The sequence below is a fragment of the Sturnus vulgaris genome, chromosome 3, assembly GCF_052056855.1.
Source record: "Sturnus vulgaris isolate bStuVul1 chromosome 3, bStuVul1.hap1, whole genome shotgun sequence".
Classification (NCBI taxonomy): Eukaryota; Metazoa; Chordata; class Aves; order Passeriformes; family Sturnidae; genus Sturnus; species Sturnus vulgaris.
Genome location: NC_142245.1, coordinates 42,901,251 through 42,923,363, shown reverse-complemented (window position 1 = coordinate 42,923,363; position 22,113 = coordinate 42,901,251).

The following is a 22,113-nucleotide window of genomic DNA, read 5'->3' as shown; positions in this document are numbered from 1 at the left end:
CTCATTGCGGCATGCAATTGTCTTTCACAAGTATGTTTCTGCAGCTGTTTAACTACGTATATGAGCACATATTTACTATTTAAAGTGGTGATTATCATAATTATAAATATGTTAAAAGATCTTTTTAAGTTTTACATCAGTTTATAAAAGACTTACTGTCCCCAGTCTAGTTAATTTCAATATAAAACCAAAGCTCTCCAATGTAATATTTTCCATTTTATTTTAATGTATTTAAGCCTTGTCTGTTCAAGGGAAATATTCCTTCATTACTGCATTTGAGGTAAGAATAAACACAATAAATACCACAGGCTTAAAGAAGCTGACATAATGATAATCTGAAGATAAATTATTGGATCATTTTCTAATATTTGTCCTCTGAAGTGTGCATAAGCACTCTGATAAGTACCTCAGAATCTGATCTTTCTTCAGATCAAAATAAGCCCCACTACATTCTTCATTTCTCAGCTCTCTAGTAATATTTAAAGTAGTCCAAAAAGTTGGCATTCTTTCAACAAAAGAAGTCTGAATGAAGGTAAGACAATTTTGTCTTGAGAATTTGAAAGTTCAAATAAGACTGGTTGTTATGAAGCAAAATCCTTTTCCTGTTCTTCTGTTTTGGCATTTCGTGTTTACAGAAGGGAGTTAACTTTAATGACCACAGCCATTATCAGCAATGCTTACTTGTAACTTAACTATGGATGAACATGTTATATTATAAGCAGCTCTTTGTTCTAATAAAATAATTTATTTAAAAAAACCCCTCGCTATAATGTAGAGGGCCTCTACAGATAATCCAGTCATTCTTTTTTATTTTCATTATACGTTATCCTTACAGAGCTTAAAATTTCTAGATGTAGAGTCCACAGATGAAAAATATATTTAATAGTTTAACAATATTTTAAGATTTTTCACTACATGGATAAGCACCTGAGACTCAAGGTACTCAGAATTTACATGAATTTAAGACTGATTAAATGAAATGTCGATATAGTTGTGATTTTTTTTCTGGTGGAGGAAAAAGCCAAATATATTGGCTAATGGCCATAAAGATCAAGGGATAAGTTATCTTCTCATGTTTTATTGTATTCTTTCAGCTATAAGTGGGTGATTACCTTTAAGGAAATATTCATGTTTCTTTTTGGAAACAAATTTCCACCAGTTTATTTCAATTAACTGGTGCGTACCTTGAAGCCAGCATCAGCTTCTCAGCTGAGGACACTGATGTAAAAATTATGCCAAAGTAGAACCTTCTTGTTTCATACTTTCAGAAATTTATAAGGCAGCTTGTCCTGCTAGGAAATAAGGAGTTAATGAAATATTTTATTTCCGTTTTGTGTAACAAGCATCAAGCAACATTTATATGAGACAACAGTAGTAACAGAGGGATAAAATACATTCTTTAAATCAAATCCATACTGTTTTCTCAATGATAGAAGAACTAATGTAATTGTGGTGAGACACAAAGATCTGTTTCTTCCAAGATGTGTCATTTCACTGTGGGTGAATCTTGGAAAGCAACATTTAATTACCTGTCACAGCCAAGGATTTGTATGAAAGATGTGTGAACCAGAAGTGGTATATGTCTACTGCTTTTGCAGCTTCTGCACGGACTTTTATTTATTTCCATCTTTCTTGAAACCCAAAAATATTTTATGTAGATTCTTATTATCAGTCATACTGCAATTGTTATTCAGGCCTTTTGTTTAGTAGTCCACCTCATGTAAATGGCAAATTCTACATAAGATCCAGCAAATTTTATAGTAAGTGTTACTGATTTTTCTCATCCATGCAAAATAAATCTGTTGCTTATCCTTTTCCTTAGAGACTGCATCTTGTTTTTCTGCTTCAGTGTTAGAATTGTAGTACTTATTGAGATATGTAACCACCCACTGAAAATACAGAAAGAGTGTGTAAACTCAGGTTTTGATCGTGATCACTGTCTGTCCTGCCCCTGGCTCTAGTTGTCTATGGACACCTTTTCAAATATTGCTATAAGCATTTAGCTCATGATGGACTTAAGAAGCAAAAGCACCTTTAGACACCAAAATGTTTAATTTAATAATAATCCTAGCCACAGCTCTTTAATACATGTTTGGATTTTAGCTGAAATAATTTCTGCATACAATTTTGCAAAATTTTGGATTCTGTATTTTAAAGATGTAATTTAATGTGATGGTTTGGGATGTGATGCATAAGATTCCATCTCAAAAAAAAGGGGGATTAGGGAAAAAATTGTTTAGAATAATTAAGGTCTGTAAAAACTCACAAAATCATGCTTTATGTCCTAGTTTGTCATCTTCCTCAGCCTAGGCTGTTCAGCAAACCAGCAGAAGTTTCACTGCAAATGCAGAGAGATTTCCACCTATTTTGGGGGACCTCTCCCCATATTTGTTATCTTTTTTGGATAAGGACACAAATAGAAAATGAGGTTTGCCCCTACCACCAAGGAGCCCATGTCTCTTCCAAACTCTCTCACAGGTATGAAACGTTCCTCTTGGAATCCTTCAGACTTCCCACCACTTACAATAACAGTTTGGAATGCAGTTTGGCAAACACCTCCTCTGAGCTCCCACAAACCACTTCAAGGAAGCTTGGTTAAAGTCTGTGTTGGGGAAAAAGAACTCTACACAAGGGCTGTGTGGTGGCTGGAGTAACAATTCATGAGCTTTAGCAAGAATATGTGTCGCTGGAAACATAAAATGGTTTTTATGTATTATTCAATATCTTTTTCCAGACATTTCCTTTCTTACATCTTTTCGTACATGATGCAGAATCAAAAGCACAGGACCAGGTTAAAAGCATGTTTTAACAGGCAAAGCCTCACGTACAGACCTATATTCACAATTTTCATTTCAGATGTGTAATTTAGTGCAGTCTTAAGACATCTCAAAAGAAAACCCATTTTTGCTCCCTGGTTTGTGGTGAGTTTTTGTTACCAGACTGTGACTTCAGGCTAAAATCTACACTGAAAAATGAGGTTTAATTAATGGTTATATTGTTTAATGTGACACTGCTAAGGCTGGATTAATTGATTCACCCTTTTTGTTACTGGTATAATAAATCAAAGAAATAAAGGCTGGTCCCTTCTAATTGCAGGCAAGTGGAATGCTCTGTGCCAGCCTTCCTCTGCCTTCCACAAGCCTGGAACTCAGCTTTGCTTACCCAGCCCTGGTATAGAGCAAGCAAGGAAAGGAAACACCTTGACTATTCTATTGCTACTCATCCAGCTGAAATGGCCAAAACTCATGACTGAAACAGTCTGATTCTAAAAATTAAAAGCAAAATAAAGTGCCCACAAGAATCAAAACTCTTCAAAATCAATTTAACAAAATTTATTAAATTAACTACAATTTAACAGCAAAAATCCTTTGTCACCAGATTAAGCCCTTGCATAAATGTTTTTACTTTAGGAAAGTTTAAGCAAAGCTGAGATGGAGGGTAGAGAGAATTTGAAAGAATCCCAGCCATTTTGCATACAAAAGTAAGGAGGAGCTGAGTATTTTCAACATAGGTTTGTAGGGGGAAGCCCAACACTGTATTTAGTTTAAGAGTCAGCAAATTAGAGCTGGAGCAAGCTTGAGAGCTGGTTAATGACTCCAGTAAGAGTTCTCTGGTGCAGAGAGTTGTGTATGGATCAAGTGAGGTTGCTGTCTGGTAGAGATACACAAAATGCCAGTGTGAAATCTTGTATACCAGTGAAATCCCAAGTCCTGCCTTCTGCCATTTTCTGGTCTCTCTTGGGCACCTTTCTTCCTGTTGCAGCTCAGGAGATGGTCTGATATCAACTCTCTAAGATTTTATGTCTGGAGTGGGTCAATGAAGAGCACAAGATATTTATAAGGAACTAACAGAAGTTCATGGCAAGATAGATCCTTCAGAGCCTCAGCAGTGTCTTGGAATAAAATTTATCTTTCCTTCACAGACATGTTATTACTAATAAAACACCTACATCAGTAACTCCACAAATTCACCAGTCTGCTCTTTAAAAGATTTAACCTATTTTCCGGGATTTGCACTGTTGCTGCAAGCCATTGCTTTTTCATTCTGTTTGACAATTACAATATGTCTCATGGCAGCAAGGAAATGAAGTGATAAAGACATATTCTTTCTGCTAATACGAATTGTGTGAAATTTACTCACTGGTCTTTCCTTCAATAAGAAAGTTTTAGGATTAAAAAAAAATATTTCTGCTAGTCACCTTGGGTTAGTGATCTTCTGTGTTTGGTCTTTTGTCTGTGAAAGTCAGCAGGCTGGAAATTGCGCCTATCTCAGATGCATAAACTACTGCTTTTGCTGACCTTTATTGTAGAGGAAACTTTGGGAAAAGGAAATCAGGTCATGATTTCATTCTCCCAGATAAATGCCAACAACACAGCTAACACTGACCACTGTTCATTTCAGAAAGGCACTGGGAAGAAGAAAGCTGTTGGGAATGTGGGGTGGGAAAAATGAGAGACTGCTGGTTCACACCTGTTATAATGCTGGTTGATGGCTGCTTCTTGTGTACATTCAATATTAGTTTGCTGTCCATCTCTCAGGTTTGATCCACGAATGGTTTGACTGGTTCCTTCCACTGGTCTACATTTTGGCTCTAGAGCCTGCTGTGCTCCCAGTGATGGAGGCTTTGATGTGACCCTGCCTGCCCTCCCCTCCTGGGCATGGACCCCCAGCCCCCACTGGGGTCTCACGTTGCTGCCTGAGGATGTTCTCACAGCTCTCCCCAGTCCCACCTTCGAGGGAAGCCCACCTTGAGCTCTCTTTGGGTGAGGGAGTGATGAGCTCCCCATTCCAACAAGCTCATGCTGGGGGTGCCTGGGAAAGGAGCACCTAACACTGACCCCCAGGGCTGCTCTCTTCCCTTCCTGCTTAGGAGACAATGGCTGGCCACTGTCTAGGTAGCATTAACATCCTATCTTTTCTTCAGCATCCATCCATCCATCCATCCATCCATCCATCCATCCATCCATCCCTCCATCCATCCATTCATTCATCCATCCATCCATCAGTTATGAGGAGTTTTTCTTCAAATCCAGCCTATGGCAGAGAAATGCATAATGTGTATTTAATCATACCTCCTCAAGTGCCTTTCCTGTAGAATAATGGTTTTTTTCTGTCTCTCTGAATGCTTCTAGGAAGCCCATGACAAAATTTTAGCAGTCAAAGGATCCAATATTTAGACATTTTGATGGATTTTCATCACAGATACTTTATTTCACTCATTTTCATAACATCATTTTTTAGTCCTTCCTCTAACAGCATGATTTAGTCCTCTCTTTTTTAAAAAAATTATGACTCAAAGATGGGTCTCAGCAGTCTCTTGCTCACTGCACATGAAGAGATTCTCATTTTCCCCTCTACCTAACATGAGTCTTCCGCATACAAAACATCATAAAATGTAAGTTTTGTTTATCATTCTCTTGTACTAAAACACTGCTTTTACTATTTGATATTGGTAGTAAGTGCTTTGTGGGTCCTATGGATATTTCTGCTTTTTGTGTCTTTTTTTTCCAATACTTGTTCCTCTAAACATTAAATGTGCTTTTAGTGCAATCTGAGTTCTTTTTCCTTATGCACTACACACATTTCAGACTCTTCCAGATTACCTTTGGAGCTTTTTCCTGTACTTTCACTGGTGCTTGTGCCACTCCAAATTTGCTATCACCTGCAGATGTAATGTATGGTTTATCTCACTCAGTCCTGGTGGTTCCCTGCTGCACCCACACCCAGCTCAGGACATTGCTGTTCCTGGTTTACCTGCTGCTTGTGACATGAGGACAATTCCTAGATTTTTGGTGTTTTTATCCAAGATGGAATTAATTTCAATTTTGCTTCTGCAGAATAATTTTGTAGAGTGAGGTATCAAATGCTTACAAAAAGGCATTTTCTGTACCACATTCCTTCCATTATAATTAGATTTTAAAAACTATCAGTGTTGATGCCAGGAATAATTGGATTTCTGGAAATGTAGTCAGAGAGGAGTGTGATCTGAAATGAGCTTTGAATGAAATGCCAGTAACTCTAACATGCTAATACCTGTTCTTGCAAGTTACTCAACTTCCCTACCTCTCTTCCGCTAAATGTGAAGAAAGAGGAATTAAACTGTAAAATAAGAATTACTATGTTTACTTGTTTTTTAAAGGTGCTAAGAGCTGATTAACACTCAAGAAATATGTAACCTGTTATTTTAATTCCTCAGATTCTCTTGGAGTCAAAATCCTTAATTGAGTGAATATAGTCATGCTTAAATTTCAGTCTTCAATAGTGCTGAAGGTTTCAGATCCTGGTCCTCTCAGCATTCTCATCATAAACCCAATGGCATTAGTGAAAATGAAACTAAACTTTGAAGATCACCACCAGCCTCACTACTTTACTTTTTTCTTAATAGCAATTCTGAATCCCATTTCACGATCTCTTTGAATCTGTATACATATTTACTCAACGTTCAGTGTAAGTTCATCATGTTCCCTAAAACTTTGCAAATGTTTCATCTTAGCTCACTGATCTGTGGATCTATAATTTTTCATGATGTTCTTACAGTTGTTTTTCTCCAGTTTCATAGGTAATTGCTTACCCAAGATCTGCTGGGGTGAAAACACAACAGTACACAAGAATCCAGCAGTTTTCTGGAGTGCAGTGATGATAAATTTGTGACACTTGTGACTCAGGACCTGACAAGGGGAGATGGGCCTTGTCCCTACAAACAAGGACAAACTGTTATGAAGAATGTGAAGGTTTGGGACAGGCTTGACTGCAGTGATCGTGGGATGATGGCATTCAGGATTCTGAGAAGAGGCAGCAGAATGAAAAGCAGGATCATCACCTTTGGCTTTAAGAGAAGAGACTTTGGCATCTTCAAGGATATGCTTGGAGGAAGCCCATGGAAGACAGCACTGGAGAGAAGAGAGGTCCAGAAGATCTGGTTGATTTTCAAGCATGATCTCCTCCAGCCTCAGGAATGGTCCACAGCAGTGGCAGAAAATCAGGGAAATATGGCAGGAGGTCAAGAAGCTCCCGACAAAACTGAGACACAAAAGGGAACTGCACAAGATGTAGAAGCAGAATCAGGTGACCCAACAGGAATACAGACTGTACGTGTAGGGGTTGGGTTAGAACAGCCAACACCATGTGGAATTGAATGTGGAGAGGTACAGGAAGAAATATAGCACAGGCTTCTGTAGATACATTGTCCACAAAAGGAAAAGGTAAACATCATAGTGAGGCCAATCTTGACTGTCTGAACTTCCCTGGTGGCTGGGGGAGGCTTCTAATGGTGGGAAGAAGGCAAATGTCACTCAAAGAAGGGCAAGGAGCAGGACCCAGAAACTAGTGGATGGTCAACTTTACCTTGATCCCTGAGAAGTTGATGAAGTGAATATTCCTGGAAGCAATTTTCAAATATTGTAGGTGACTAGGAGTGGTTAACATGAATTTGGAACAGGGAAACTGTGTTTGGCCAATCTAATAGCCTTCTCTGATGAGAGGGCTGGCTTGGTGGGTGAGAGTGATAAAAGTTGTTTTTCTTGACCTCAGTAAGGCTTTCAACACTCACTACTGTAAAATCCTCAGAGAAAAACTGATGAAATATGGACTAGATAAATGCAGAGGGAGGTGAATTGAGAACTGGCTGAATTGCTTGGCTCAGCAGGCTGTTATCAGTGGCATGAAGTACTACTAGGAGGCCAATCATGAGTGGTGTAAATACAGAGAGTGATCCTGGGACCTCTGGGGCTGTTCAGCCTGGAGAAAAAAAGGCTCAGAGTAATTATGACTTTGACACTGAAAAGCAAGTAAGCTTCCTGAAGAAACATACATGGCTTTCAGGAGCCATCACTTCCTCTTGAGTAAGATGTGAATCAATGTGAGTAGATATCTGAGGGCAGGAGTAAATAAGGAGCCAGATTTCTCAGTGGTGTCCAGTGATGGCACAAGAGGAAATGGACAAACTGACAGAATGGAAATTTCATTTAAATGTAAGAAAAAGTTTTTGTAGTTAGTATAGTGAAACCATGTCACAGGTTGCCCAGGGAGGTTTTGCAGTCTTCATCCTTGGGCATATGAAAAATGTGACAGGATACAGTCCTCATAACCTGCTCTAGCTGGGCTGATTTGAACAGAGGGTTGGATTAGGCAGTCTCCATGAGTCCGTTCCCACTTTTAGCTATTCTATGTTATTCTATGAAATGCGTTTGTAGGGTCCGTTCACATGAGCTACTGCAAAGTGACAAGGATTATATCTTTACTCAGGAAGCACCTCTGTATCTTTTCTGGCTACTTGTATTCTACTCTGAATTTGTCTCAGCATCACATCTTCCCAGTGCTAAATGTGAATGTCCACAGGGCTTTGATCACCCACGAATTCTTGACTCCGCTAAGTTGCTCACCCTTCATGGCCTTAAAGGAAAGATATTTCTCTGCATTTTCTTGAACAAAACAATTAAAAAAACCCTCTACCGCTGACCTAATTCTAGTTTGCTCTTGTAATTCTCATATTTGCAAAAATCACAACCCAACTTATGCAAACACTTTGATTGATTTGAACTGTGTTCCTTATATAAATACATGTCTCAGCTGCCCCAAGGGACACCCTGAGGAGTTTGCTGCTGCTTCTGCTCTCTGTATCCTCTGATGTTTTGACATGGCCTTGGAAGGTTAGCAAAGAAACACAGCATCCTCTACCTTTAGTGCACTGTTTCCTATACTCAGCTGAACAAACTGATGTAGTGGAATAAATGACCCAGTTAGTACCAGTGATGAGGTCGATGCTTCAGCTGCACCATACTGTGACAGACTAGCTGAAGAGCTGATGAAGGCTGACACTGAAACTCCTGACTTGGAGGCAGTGCAGCTGGCATTTGTGACAGGTCTGCAGTTAAGGAGGACACTGACATCTGGGTTTAGCAGCTTCTGAGTGAGAGCCTTGCTGTGGTGAAGAGGGGTAAATATCACAGATCCACAGCTGTGAGCTTGTGTGTAGCTGAGACCTGCCTTGGCCTCACACTCATCTCTCCAGGGTCCAGGAAACTTCACAAATCCTTTGTGACCCTCCCCTTGCACTCTGCTTAGTAAGTGATGCTAGAGATCATAACTGTGAACAGGACAGCCAGACTCTGTCATGTGCAGTTAGAAAGTTGACTGGCATCAGGGTGTGTGTATACCAGATGGAGGGAGGGTAGGTTTTGCCTTTTTTAAATTCTCAGAAACACTACAGGAGTTATCTTATGATCTGAGAGACCTCGAATGGAGTTCCAGCTCTATCATAAGTTGTTCAAGTCAGGCTGGTGCCAAAGCTCCAGGAAAAGTTCAGAATGAACCTAAATGCTGTGAAAATCATGCACACACTCCCCCTTCCATTGTATACTGACATGTATTTTCTCTTCTGTGTTTCCCACTGGAGTTTAGAATTTTACAAGCATTGGAATACAAGAGAGGACAGGGGAAAACCAGCTCCTGCTGTGTCACTGGCTGCTGCCCATTTCCTTCACTGGCTTTCATATATATGCTGGTTCTTGTTTGGCATGTGGGATACTTTCCACTCCCTGGTATTTTTTGACTCATGGGCCTAAATTTTAGAAATAACTTTTGAAATGTGCTGATATGTTTTATGAAGCATATCAGCATGACACATCTAAAATATGCCTGTGAGGGATTTTATGCCGCTCTCTTTTGACAGGGTGTTGAGACAGAGAACAGCCACAGACTGGCTGTGGCACAGTCAGGTGTGCTGTAGGGAGCCAAGAGAAGGGCAGGATGCCCCCCAAATGTCTAAGAGGAAGTGCATTGCTGAGGGGTGACACACTGCTGCAGTCTGAGTGAGTAATTGTGACTTTGACACTGAAAAGCAAATAAGCCTCCTGAAGAAACATACATGGCTTTCTGGAGCCATCACTTCCTCTTGAGTAAGATGCAGCCTCCAAATTCTGTTATGGCTTGTCAGGATTAAGTAAACCACATAGGTGGGCTTGGCAATAGTTTCAATCAGGCACCTACTTTCTAGCCAGTATTCTGCAAGAGGTTTGCAGCAACTCACCTTTTCCTAGAAGAGTATCTAAGGTATGTTAGATGAGTAACTCTGTACAAAAGCGTGTTTGCATCCTTTGACAGTAAAATGAGTGACTACTTCTGGAGGAAGATGGGATGTCTGGAGTGAGGTGGCCTGAAGCCCACTTGTGAGGTTTGCCTGAACTCCTGCTCAGGTCTCTGTCAGAGAGGAAGAATAAGGCAGTCGGTGATCCCTGTGAATATTTAGATGCAAGGCTCTCAGCAGGGCTGCAATCTTCTCTTTTGTTGTTCTCTCTTTAACTTATCAGGGGGCCTAAATTGTGCACTCCTCAATCCCCACCTTTACAACACAAGCCACTGAGAATCCACAGATGAAATCAGAAATTCTCATGGCTGGACTTTGTATCTAAGCCTTACATATATATCTGGTGGAAAATTTGAAGTGTGATGAATCACTGAAGGCACTGAGTGGAGAAGCGTTCCCATAAACAGCCTAGCTGAGAGATCTGAGGCTGGCAGTCGTCCTTGACAAGAGAGAGGCAGCAAACGTCCCCAGAGGAGTTTGCACCTTGCTTAGCTGGCTTGGGAAGAGGCCATGAACCTGTGGGCTCTGGAGATGCACCAGAGGGGTGTAGGGAAGGGCATGCCCACTCTTTTCTTGTCTCTCTCTCTCAGAAGTGGCTGAAATGGAGCTGCCTGCTGACTCTTAGGGGAGATTGACTGTGGTCTTGGGTGGGCAGGAGGGCGTTTGATGCCACCTGGGACAGGACAGAATTGAAACCCACAGAAAGTCCAGAGTGTCTTGTTTTGGAGCAGCAAGGTGCATCTCTGCAATATCCTACCCGGAGTGGTGCATCTACAGGTAACCCCTGCGTGCCCCTTCCCTTGTGACCAGTGCATGAGCCCCTGAGAGGAGCGTGTGGGATTCACCTGTGTGTGTGCAGGGTGCACGTCCCTCCCTCGGGTGGCTTTGGAGAGTGCCCATGTCCAGCAGTGGCCCCCGGGGCTGCACTGGGCAGTTTGCAGCAGAGGGCAGGAGTGGGAAGGAGCTGCCATCTGCTAACACTCCGAGGATAAACAGCCTGTTTTTCCATTCGCACACTGTTTGTGCTGCGGAAGTACCCGAGCACACATTTCCAGCCTACAGCCTGCTCTGTTTACTCGCTCTGAAGGGCTTGAAGGGGGAGCAAAAGCAGCATGACCTGATGATCCCACTGCTGTCATTAACTTCTACCTTGTCAGCCCCCAGAAGGAAGTGACAGTTCTTGGGGGCACTAAAAGGGCTCTGGAGCTGTACAGAGGACCTGGCATGACACACTCTCTGTGGGTCCAGATCTTCATGGGTGACAGCTGACAATTAAAAAAAAAAAGAGAGAGAGAATAAAAATTAAACTCTTTGATAGAAATACAAAATCCTAGAACGTACTAGAGCTTCCCAGGCCACATATGAAGCTTTTGTTACAATTATTTAATTTGATGCATTAATTTCTTATTTTTCTTACATACCTCTGATGTGGGGTGGGAAAAGAAAGTGTTTGCAATGCAAATAAGTTTTGGGGATTAGTAAGTAGATGCCACAAAGTTCTGACAGTAAGCACTTTCTCCTACAAATCACAGCCTTCCCTTTTATCACAGATATTTTTAAATCAGGCAGCTTTATCTTTTTTGTTTAGCTTTTTCCTATTGAGTTGGTATCCCTTAGGTGGGTGACATGGATTTGAGGGATTTAAAGGGCATCAGAAAATAAAAATGTGCAGCAATAAATTCTATTTATTTTCCCGATGCAGAAAATAAAAGGTCAAAATGTGTGTTGATATTGATTTCCAGTGATTAATTCGCTAAAGGTTTGAGGTAAATTAGTTTTAGATTATTTTGGTCTTTAAATGAGGCCTTATTATGACTTTGTACAACTTTTCCCAAGAAACCTGACCCTGGGCTAGAAGTCTTGAAGGATAGACAGCCTCTGGAAATGCTTTGTGGTGCTTCCTTCTGGGTTGGAGGAGAACTTTCCCTCTGCATCCTCAGGCAATTGTTAGCATTGAAAAGGGGAGCAAGGGCTGAAGCACTAAAGAATTTAAAGATGAACTTTGGGAAAATGCACGCAGTCAGGGAGGAGAAAAAAAGGAAAACGTTCTGGCTGTTACAGCCATTTGAACTGTTTCTGTCAATAGCCTGTAGGGTTGGGGTTTTTTTCTCCCTCTCTCCCAAATTGACTGAGCTAAAGCCTGGAAGAGGAAAGTCTCACTATGTTTTCTTACCACAAAGGTCTCCACTGACATAACACTCAAGTGCAGCTGGATGTAAAAAGGAAGCTGGTGCTGGTCCTGGAAAGATAGAAAGGGAAGTTTCATGGGACTTTTAAGGATCAGTTGATGCCAGAACTACTCTGCTTAAGTGTCACTAAGCCCTGGCCACTTACTGTGGATGGTGGTTGTGTCTCACATAGGACCACAGAGAAGGGAACAGCATCTCTGTTTGCACCATTTGCTCTCTGTGAGCACTGAAGTGTTTCCTCAGAGGCTTTTTATCAGTGGGACAGATGGAAGCAGGTTAGTCCGGATGATCTTTCAGAAGATGGAGTCCTCTGTTCCCTCCTTCACCAGCACCATTGGATCATTCAATTCTGGTCAGCAGACTTGGGATGAACCAACCACAGTGGAGCAATCCCTTCCTGTTCACAGCACCAGAGGAACATTTCAGCTCTCGGCTTTGGAGGTGGGAGTTCATTGACTCTTAGCTTGCCTACAATATCAAGGTGTGCTAGTGAGCAGGAAGAGATCCCTGATCTAGCAGGGTGGGATGTGGTATTTTTACATGCTAGAGTGCAATACCACAGAGTGGGTTGTTACAGCAGGATGGACTGGGTTGTTGCCCTCCCAGCTAAACATCCTTCCCTCTCACGCTGCTTTGGGTTCTGGAGCAAACTCACTCAGAAATAGCTCAGGGATCATGACACTGAATTTGGTGGCCAAGATGTACCAGCTTTTCATTCAGCTATCTCTAAAAATGTATACGTTGCTAACGGACCTAATGAAACCTCACACTTGCTTTCTGTCTATGTCAGAATTCTGCTTTTAATTGGTAATTGTTGGATCTCTGTCACTTGATTATTAAGAAAAGGCTGGATTTATTTACTTGGCAAACTAAACCAGTCTTATTAAGACAAGGTTTGGATGTAAACAATCATTATAGGCCATCTAAATACCAATTTATCATTAAAAACATATTCATTTCAGATTAATGCTTGTGTGGGACCCAACCATGCAACTTCTTAGTCATATAGATAAATTAACTCATACATGTAGTCTCAATTAATTCAATGGGTCTACTCATATGAGTAAGGACTGCTCAAATGAGTAAGAGCTGAGGGATCTGGCCCTTAGGGAAACATATTTATGACTTTGTTGTTAATTCTCATGACTTATGTTTTCAATAAGCAAATGGTATTAATTCAGCTCACAATAGCTTCTTAATTAACCTCTATACATCAGAGGCATATTCAGGAATCTTAATTTAAAGCATTACTATCTTAGCATGTCATCATCCGTCCCATTCCTCAGGGTAACAATTGACTCTGAGCACATGGCAAACACTTATAGTGGGTTGACACAGTTCAAAGGGCTTCATAAAATGAGTGGGAAAGACTTGGGCATGGTCTACATGGAGATATTGTATCAAACTGGTTACTTGTCTTGAAAATGTCCTATACCCACACAGAGCTCTTGCTATTGAAATAAGTGCTTTGGCACCACAAGTTGTAGTAAGTAATTCCCTCTATGGTGGGAGTAGCTCCAGTTTTAGACAGCATGTCTGCTTTGTGATTTGGGTAGTCTCTCTTCTGTTAGTCTCCCACCCTCCTGCTCAAGACCCAGAGACCCTCAGCTTCAGCTGTTTTTGCTGTGTGCCATCCCGCTCTTTTGACACAGGATGGGTGTCCTCAGGGAACTCCAAGATCATGATCCCTCCCATCTTGTTTTAACCTAATTGACGCCCAAAACCACATAGAGACCAGAAAGTCCAGCAGAGGAGATTCATGACAGCATCAAAAACTCTGTGTTCCATACAAGTACCTTAAAAAACAATCAATCACTTCCTGCTAAAACTAGGCATAAGAAATTGGCTAAATCATCTGAAGAAAAATAGTTGCAGTTCAGCAGTGACGAGGGCAAGTAATTGTTATTTGAAAGGAACTTTCTGTACAAATGCAAGCTGAAAGAAAAACATCTCTACAGTAAAAGACAGTACATAGTCCTGACTGATACAGAGTTGAGTCCTGTAGACTGGACTTCAAGAAAGATGTCAACCATCTAAAAACAATCCAGAAGAATCCCAAGGAGAGTACTGGACTAAAATGTTGTCCAGCAGGAAAGATCAGTTAAAATGAGGTGAGACTCAGAAGAAACAAATATATAAAAGTTGAGAAGACACAAATATAGAAAAAGGCTGCCACAGAGGAAATGATGTGTGTTTTACTGTGCAGAAGATAAAAAATAACGAGAGTACATTACAGAAAATAGATTTGTATTCAGAATTCAGAAAAGGTTTCAAATGTAAGGACAGAGAATCATCACAAACAACTGCAAAGGCAGAACAATATAGCTAATCGAAACTATTGATTTATGACATTCAGAGTGGCTATGCATATTTATGTACATGCAACACACGCACAATGCAATTTAGTACCATGATTTTAGGAGAAGAACAAGAAACAGGTTTTTGTTTACATCAGGAGATAAAGTGAAAAGACTTTCTAGTATAATTCTTTGTGAGTAAAGGAATCAATTCCAATAAACAAAATTGGTAACAAGGAGAAACAAATGAAAAGCAGTCATTGAAATAATTGCTTGAAATAATAATCTCACCACCTAGGAATATTCAAAATTTTTCTCTTTATTTATTAAGCCCTTTAAAAAGTTCAGTTCAAATATAGAGGAAAAGATAGGAGCCAGAATGCTGTATTTGGCATATTTTTATTGTAAAATGCAATTTGAAAATAGTATTGTGTTGATAATTGGATTATTTATCCCTCAAAGAAGACTCACCCCCACAAGTCTGGAATAGTGAAGCAGAACTCCCAGGTTCTCAGTCACCCTGTCCCACACAAAGCTGGCAGTCACTGTGGCATAGTTTTCCTTTCCCCCTTTTGTGGCAGGCTGTCCCACAGAGTGCTGGGTTCCTGAGAGCAAACGCACAGAATACTCGTCCTGATCATGTGTGAGCTGTAACTGAGCCAGGACTCAGCGAAAGGTGGCCACACGCAATGCCATGGGATCAGAGCTTTCCAGGGAGTCAGGCAGCAGAGAATACTATTATGAGATCCCAGAGGTACTCTGGGGTATTATGTTTGCTTGCTCCATTAAATGTGTGATTTGAGAGGCAGATGGAGAGACAAATGCTTGCCTACCTTGGTGTTACTTACACAGGAATGTACTGCAGCTCAGAAGCAGAAACTATGCCATGTGACTTAAGTTATTTATCAGCCCTATGAATTGCAAATATATTCAAATTGCAATTGACAGCTTGTAAACAATCTGCAAACCAAGAATTAGCCTCTCCAGGGCATCACATCTCTTTCAGAGTTACATATAAATATGAATATTTTACAATCTGGATGAAACAATTCATGAGCAGTTGAAACAGTGACATGCATGAAAACCATCAAATAATGATGTATTTATTTTTTGCTAATTATATGTTTGTCTTTCTTTACAAGTAATCTCTCCCTTCCCCCATCTTTTCTGGTTGTCTTCTCTGAAAAGAAAAAGAAAAACAACAACAACAAAAAAACCACAGAAAAAACCCCAGTTGGCCTTAGATGCTTTTTCAGGCCAGAGAAGAGAGCTCTGGCTACATGCAACTGGCAAATGTCAAAAAAGAATAAGTTCCTGCAAAGATAGATTAGAAAGTGAGCCTTAATGACAAATAGAAACAATACTTGTAAGAAAACAAAAGCAAAACCAAAAAACTCCCAACAATCCCAGGCTCACATCACACCAAACAATAACCAAGCGTTAGTGTATTTATTTGCACACAAGCTGTGCCCACTGAGCTAAAAGAAGTGTTCAGAAAATGCCAGTACAATCTGGTAGGGGGCAGACCCAGAGCCCTGAGAGCTTTCTTGCTCCCATCATCACCTAATTAATCGGTCCCCTCCTAGAATGAACACACACATACTCACCAGCCTTGTGTGCAAATGAGAGCAGCTTGAGGAGATACAGATGGCTCTCCTCTCCTGGTCGGGCTGGAATTGCTGGCCAGGCTGAGAGGGCTCATGGTGCCCAGGTGAGAACATTGCTGGCTTGGAGTGGGGCTGCAGCTCTGGCACTGCTGCTGCTGCTGCTGAGACCAAGAGGGTTCAGGCCAAGCCCCTGCAGCCCAGGCACCTTTAATCTCTGCATTGCGGTCAGCACTGGCCATGCTGGCTTGGCAGAGCAAAGGAGAAAGGCAGGAGTGTTGGGAAAGCACAGAAGGCTGCAAAATAAAGAGGAGACTGGGAGATGAACCTCTGTAAGAGGTGGAAAGTGGGAGGGGCACTTCTCCTGCAGAAATGAAGGTTCATAAAGCAGTGTGGTTACAGCAGCTTCTGAGATCCTGTTTCTGGTGTGTCCCCATCGACACCCCTGTCACAGCTCTGTGAGGACACACTGGCAGCCTGTGCTTGCTGGAGAGGTCCAGACCTAGGATGGGTGTTAGCTGTGGACATTTGAATGGAGGGTAGGGCAGAGGGAAATCACCAGTGGGAACATGAGCCACCTGGCGCCTCCTGCTTCTGCTGAACATGCTGAAGTCACCACACCAAGGAAATGTGGACACATGGACACACCCATTGCACCAATCCCTGCTCCTCCTGCTTCAGACCTGGGCCCAGGCTCAGAGCAGCCCCTGGTGCCAGGATGAACTTGGTGTCCTTGAGGCAGCAAAGGGCGCAAATGAACCTTCTGTAAAGCTCTGGACTGAGAAAGAAAATCCCACTGCAGCCTTCTACCAGCACAAGAACTTAATCCAGATTTCTCCAGAGAGAAAAATATTCCTATTTTCCCATTCATGTTGTCAGGTATAACATACTGAAGATTTATTGGCCTAGGAGATGCCGCATGTTTTACATGTGTAAGTGCCATGAATGAATGAGAGCTGCTTTTTTGGTAGCAAAAAATTTACATGTATTTTTCCTTCTTACTTTCTCACTTTTTTCATATTCATCCTCTCCTCTCCTCTCCTCTCCTCTCCTCTCCTCTCCTCTCCTCTCCTCTCCTCTCCTCTCCTCTCCTCTCCTCTCCTCTCCTCTCCTCTCCTCTCCTCTCCTCTCCTCTCCTCTCCTCTCCTCTCCTCTCCTCTCCTCTCCTCTCCTCTCCTCTCCTCTCCTCTCCTCTCCTCTCCTCTCCTCTCCTCTCCTCTCCTCTCCTCTCCTCTCCTCTCCTCTCCTCTCCTCTCCTCTCCTCTCCTCTCCTCTCCTCTCCTTCATTTCAATGAGATTAATGACTCATGCACCATTTGGGAACTCCTGGAGAGATGATTGGCCTTTAGCACTGTCCACAACCACTGTTGTTCTTTCCCTCCTTACTTCCACACAGGTGATTTGGCTCCAAGACAGAATATCTTTATTTATGGCTGCCTTCCAGGTGCACCCTGTGCTCTTCACTCGTCTGAGATGTGAACATGAGTAGCAGTAAATGGCCTGACTCACTGAGATGGATGGTCTCTCCAGGCATCCCTCATCCTTCCCACAGCCTCTCTGTGCCCTTGGTTCCCCAGTGAATCCAGGGTGATTGCATCCACAGCCACTGCACACATAATTTGGTACTTCTCTGTTCCCTCCTGAGAAACCTGATAGCCCCCTTTGGTCCCAGCCTGGTGCCAGCAGTGGCCAGCACCAATGGAGGGCTTTGCTCCCTTGTTGGAGGCACAGTTGGATCTTCAGGTACAGTCCCAGACTGCCCCAGTTGCTTTCCACGTGGCTGAAGGTCAGGGAGAGGCCAGTTTTCCCTTCGTGCATCCGATGAGAGCACAGGGTTTGGCAGCAGCGACCTTGGGCGGGGAGCTTAGGAAAGGCGAGGCGCGGTGTGCCTTCCTACATCCTCACTGGGTGCTGCACCTGGAAATGGGAATTGAGGCCATCACAGGAAGCCTTTCCCCTGCCATTTCACATGTCTCAGCAACATGTGAAGGACACTGCTTGTCACTGCAGGAGCTGGCAGTGGAGTCGGGAGTTAATGGAGGTCAGGCAAAGGAAGGGAGGTGATGGCTATCTGACCTGATTCCAATCTGGAAATAGAATCATCTGGTTTATTCCTCTTTGCAATGTGCCCAAATGGGATTGGTTTAATTCAAAGCACTAGCTGGGCTGTGGATCTCCCTTAATTTCAGATGCTTAATAAGAAAAACAAAAAGCTAAAAATATATATTAAAAAAAGATTTTTAGGTATGTATCTGATCTGATATAGCTGTGTCAGTGGCCTGTATCACACACACTGTTGTGGCCTATGGCAGAAAGCTGCTGGCAGCTTTTTACTGTCTGCCTACAGATTTGGACTTTGACTCAATCTACCATTTAGCTCAGGGCCAGAATTTCACTGCCTTGAAGACACTGCAGGCCAGGTCATCTCTGAAATGTATCAATGCAGCCTGGGGCTATGGCCTTACATGAAGAGTTGTATGATGCTATGGAGAGCCCTATGGATTTTGGAGCATCCAAAAGGGCTCTGAAACACGGGCTTCATGCACAGAAGAATATCATGGGCTCCATTAGAACTATGGACTTTCAAGGTGTTCCTGTCAACATGACCTGGGTTTTCAAGGCATCAGATTTGCTGCCACCCCATGGCAGTGCACTGGACAAGTCCTCCTCAGTCCCACAGATGTTGTCAGCATTGTTTATTCCAAGCATTTTGACTCCAAGTTGGAAGCACTGGCATGATGTATGGTAGCCAAACAGCCACAGCCTTCACATACTTCTGTGCAAGAAATAGCAATAACAGTAGGATGATCTACAGTCCTTTTTCAGCAGCTATGCAAAGAGAAAAGGACTGCCAGAGCTCTGCCCTGTCTTTCCTTTTGGCTTCAGAGCACCCTGAAGCTACAGTTCATGTCCTTCTCTGACCATATATCATTTCTAAAGTGGAAAATTAAATTCAGGAGTCTGAATCTTGATCCATTAGTATAACAGGCAGGAGCCTCCACATCTGGATCTGAATCTCAGTCCATTAGGGTCACAGACAGGAGCCCCCACATCTGGAATGGTCTGGATGCATTTCTGTTCTTTGCAATACAAGCACGTTCTTTCTGGAGAACTGGTAAACCAAACACCAGCCCTTAGAGAGGTTCAGACACGAAGACCTGACCCCAGGCCATCCTGCTGAGCCCCAGACAGAGAGTAGGCACCACCAGCCAGAAAATTCCCATCCCCGCCGCCTGCCCTTGGGCGTCTTTCACTGTGGAGACCGCCCTGCTCACAAAGCTTATTCTTACATGTTGGGGTTTGGACTTGGTAACAAAGGGCCTGTGTGTGCATCTTATTATGCTTTCTTATTTATTTTCTGAGATGAGTGTTTGGGGCTCAGGCCAATGCTAAAGGTCTGGGCTGACCTCTCCTCCCCATCAGGAGCTGTCTTCTTGTGTGAGCAGTGTCTGCTGAGGCACCAGGCAGGGCTTCTCACCAGCTGAGAAACATCTCCATGGGATCATTGTTCCTCTCCAGGACCCCTCCAAAGAACTGGGGAAGGGACAGCATTCACAGTGAAAGAGTATATGAGGCAATAAATTTTTTGTGCGTGTGGAAGATGCCAGATTAAATCTGAGGCATTTGGAAAACCACAAGAATACTCCAAGGCTATGAACATTATTCCTGCTATATAACAAGAAAAACAGAAGATTCAACAGACCATAAAATGAAGGGGAAAATCATGTTTTCTTGCCTCAGGAGGGTTTGAAAATTCAGTGCTTCTGCTGCTGCTGCTGCTACCACCACCATTAAGGATTTTTCACTGATGTCAGGTCAGGGGCAAAGCTTAGGTGAACGACGGCTCAAGGGCATTTAACCCTCCAAGTGCTTCACAGCATTAATTAATAGAGCTGGGCAAATAATTTGCAGTAGATTATCCAATGAATTCAGCGCCTGTCTCTGCTTGCAGAGAGCTAGTTTGTGCCCTGCTTTTGCTCTAGTGAGCAGAAAAATAATTCTCCTTTCCTCAGAAATGCTCAGCCTACATGTTATTTTGGGTTTGGTGAGGAGGGTAGACCCCTTCACCCAGATGTTTTCCCTGTACAGGTGAGCAAAGTGAGGGCAAAGAGGTATTGCTCTCCTCACTTTTAAGGTCAAGCTAGGAGCTGCAGAAAAAGGATACTGCTGCTGGCCTCAGCAGGGGCCAGGCAGTGCCCCAATGGGCGTGCCCTGCCTGGCTCCTCCTGGGCTTGTGCTTGTCACTGACTCCTGCCTGTGCCTTCAGGCATCAAACCATCTCCACACTGCATTGCTCGGACTGGAATGAGCTCTCCTGACAGGGCTATGCTGCTGCAAGTGGCTCTGTCCACATGTCTCACCAGCAATCTTCTGCCTGCCAGGGATCATCCCATTTCCAAGTGAAAAAATAATGAGGCATAATAAAGCAAACATAATAAACACAAATAACTAATAAGGGAACATGAGTGTGCTTAAAAAATGTATATTGTTTCTGATTTTTAGCTGGAAATTGTATGAAAATAAAAAAAAACACTTGTTTTCTGCAGATATTTCTATGCTTGCAAGCGTTTGTGAATGTGTTTGTGTGTGTGTAGAGATGTGTGCATGTGCCTTGGGAGTCTGTGAAGCTGCTGCTGTATTGGAACAAAACTTTGCAGAGAGAAGAAAAGAACAAAGGTGACTGTGACAATAAATTTTATCTACATTGCAGGACAACTGTGTACAATCCAAAGGAGATCCAATATGAAAATACCAAAAGGGATTTGATGGAGAGAAAAGCCATAGCATGAGCTCAGCTCCTAGCAGACTTCAGAGAAACCATGTGAGGGAGTGGGAGGAAGGCCTTATTTTTTTGTTTCCCAGGCACCAGGAAAGCTTTATTTCCAGCTGATATATTCCTATTCACTAGTTTTAAACAACTGTGAGAAATAGATCTGTAGGAAAACGTTTTTGTGAAGGGAACAGGCAAGCATAGATGCTGTGCATCCTCCATCCACAGAGGACTTCAAACCTCAGCTAGAGCAGGCCATGAGGGCTTGGTCTAGCCTTCAAGTCCTGCTTGGCCCTGGGTGTTGCACAGAGACCTCCAAAAGTCTCTTCTCACCTAAATCACTGTGTGGTCCCATGAAACCAGGCTTCATTCATAGCACTGTCTATGGAGCTGCATGCTCAGCTCAGGGAGGGAAGGATCTTACCAGCAGCTGACAGTGAAAGGTTTGATCGAAATTTGGTGAAGAGGCATGGTCACAGTAGGAGGCTAATACTGCTGCTAAGCAAGGAAAATCATGTAGATGAACTTACTTGGAACTGACAAAATCATCCATAATACCAGCCAGACATTGCTGTTGTGGGGGACTTTAATTGATTAGAAGTTTCTTGGGAACGGATGTGGGGCAGCCTAAAAGCTTTTGGAAGTCACTGGTGGCCAGTTCTTACTCAGAAAGTTGTGATAAATAGAACCGGGAACCTATTCTGGATTTAGTGAATGAAGATTAATAAGGACCACATTAATTGTAGAAGGGAGACCAGGTAAATTATTCCATGGAAGGATTATTTACTGGCAAATAGTGTCAAGAAAGCTGATGCATTAAGGTCTTTTATAGGCACTAACAAAGAAAAATCAACTTCCATGCAGTAAACACAGCTACAAGCTTGAACTGGAGAAGGGATGGATGAGATAATGCTTTGGTAAATTACTTTGGCTTTCTATTTGGCCGAGGCCGCTGCACTTTATCCTAAAAGTTTTGAAGTATTTTCTGTATTAAACTGAGAGCCACTTCTGATTTGTGAGCACCTGAAAAATATACATATAAAAAACTGGAAAAAAGGTTTTTCTGATAATATAAACAGGAGAAAAAAGAGGATATAGACCAGTCATCTTCAATTTCTTAAAGAGCATTGGAAGAAATAAAGAAACTTCTAAAATACTTCTAAAAACC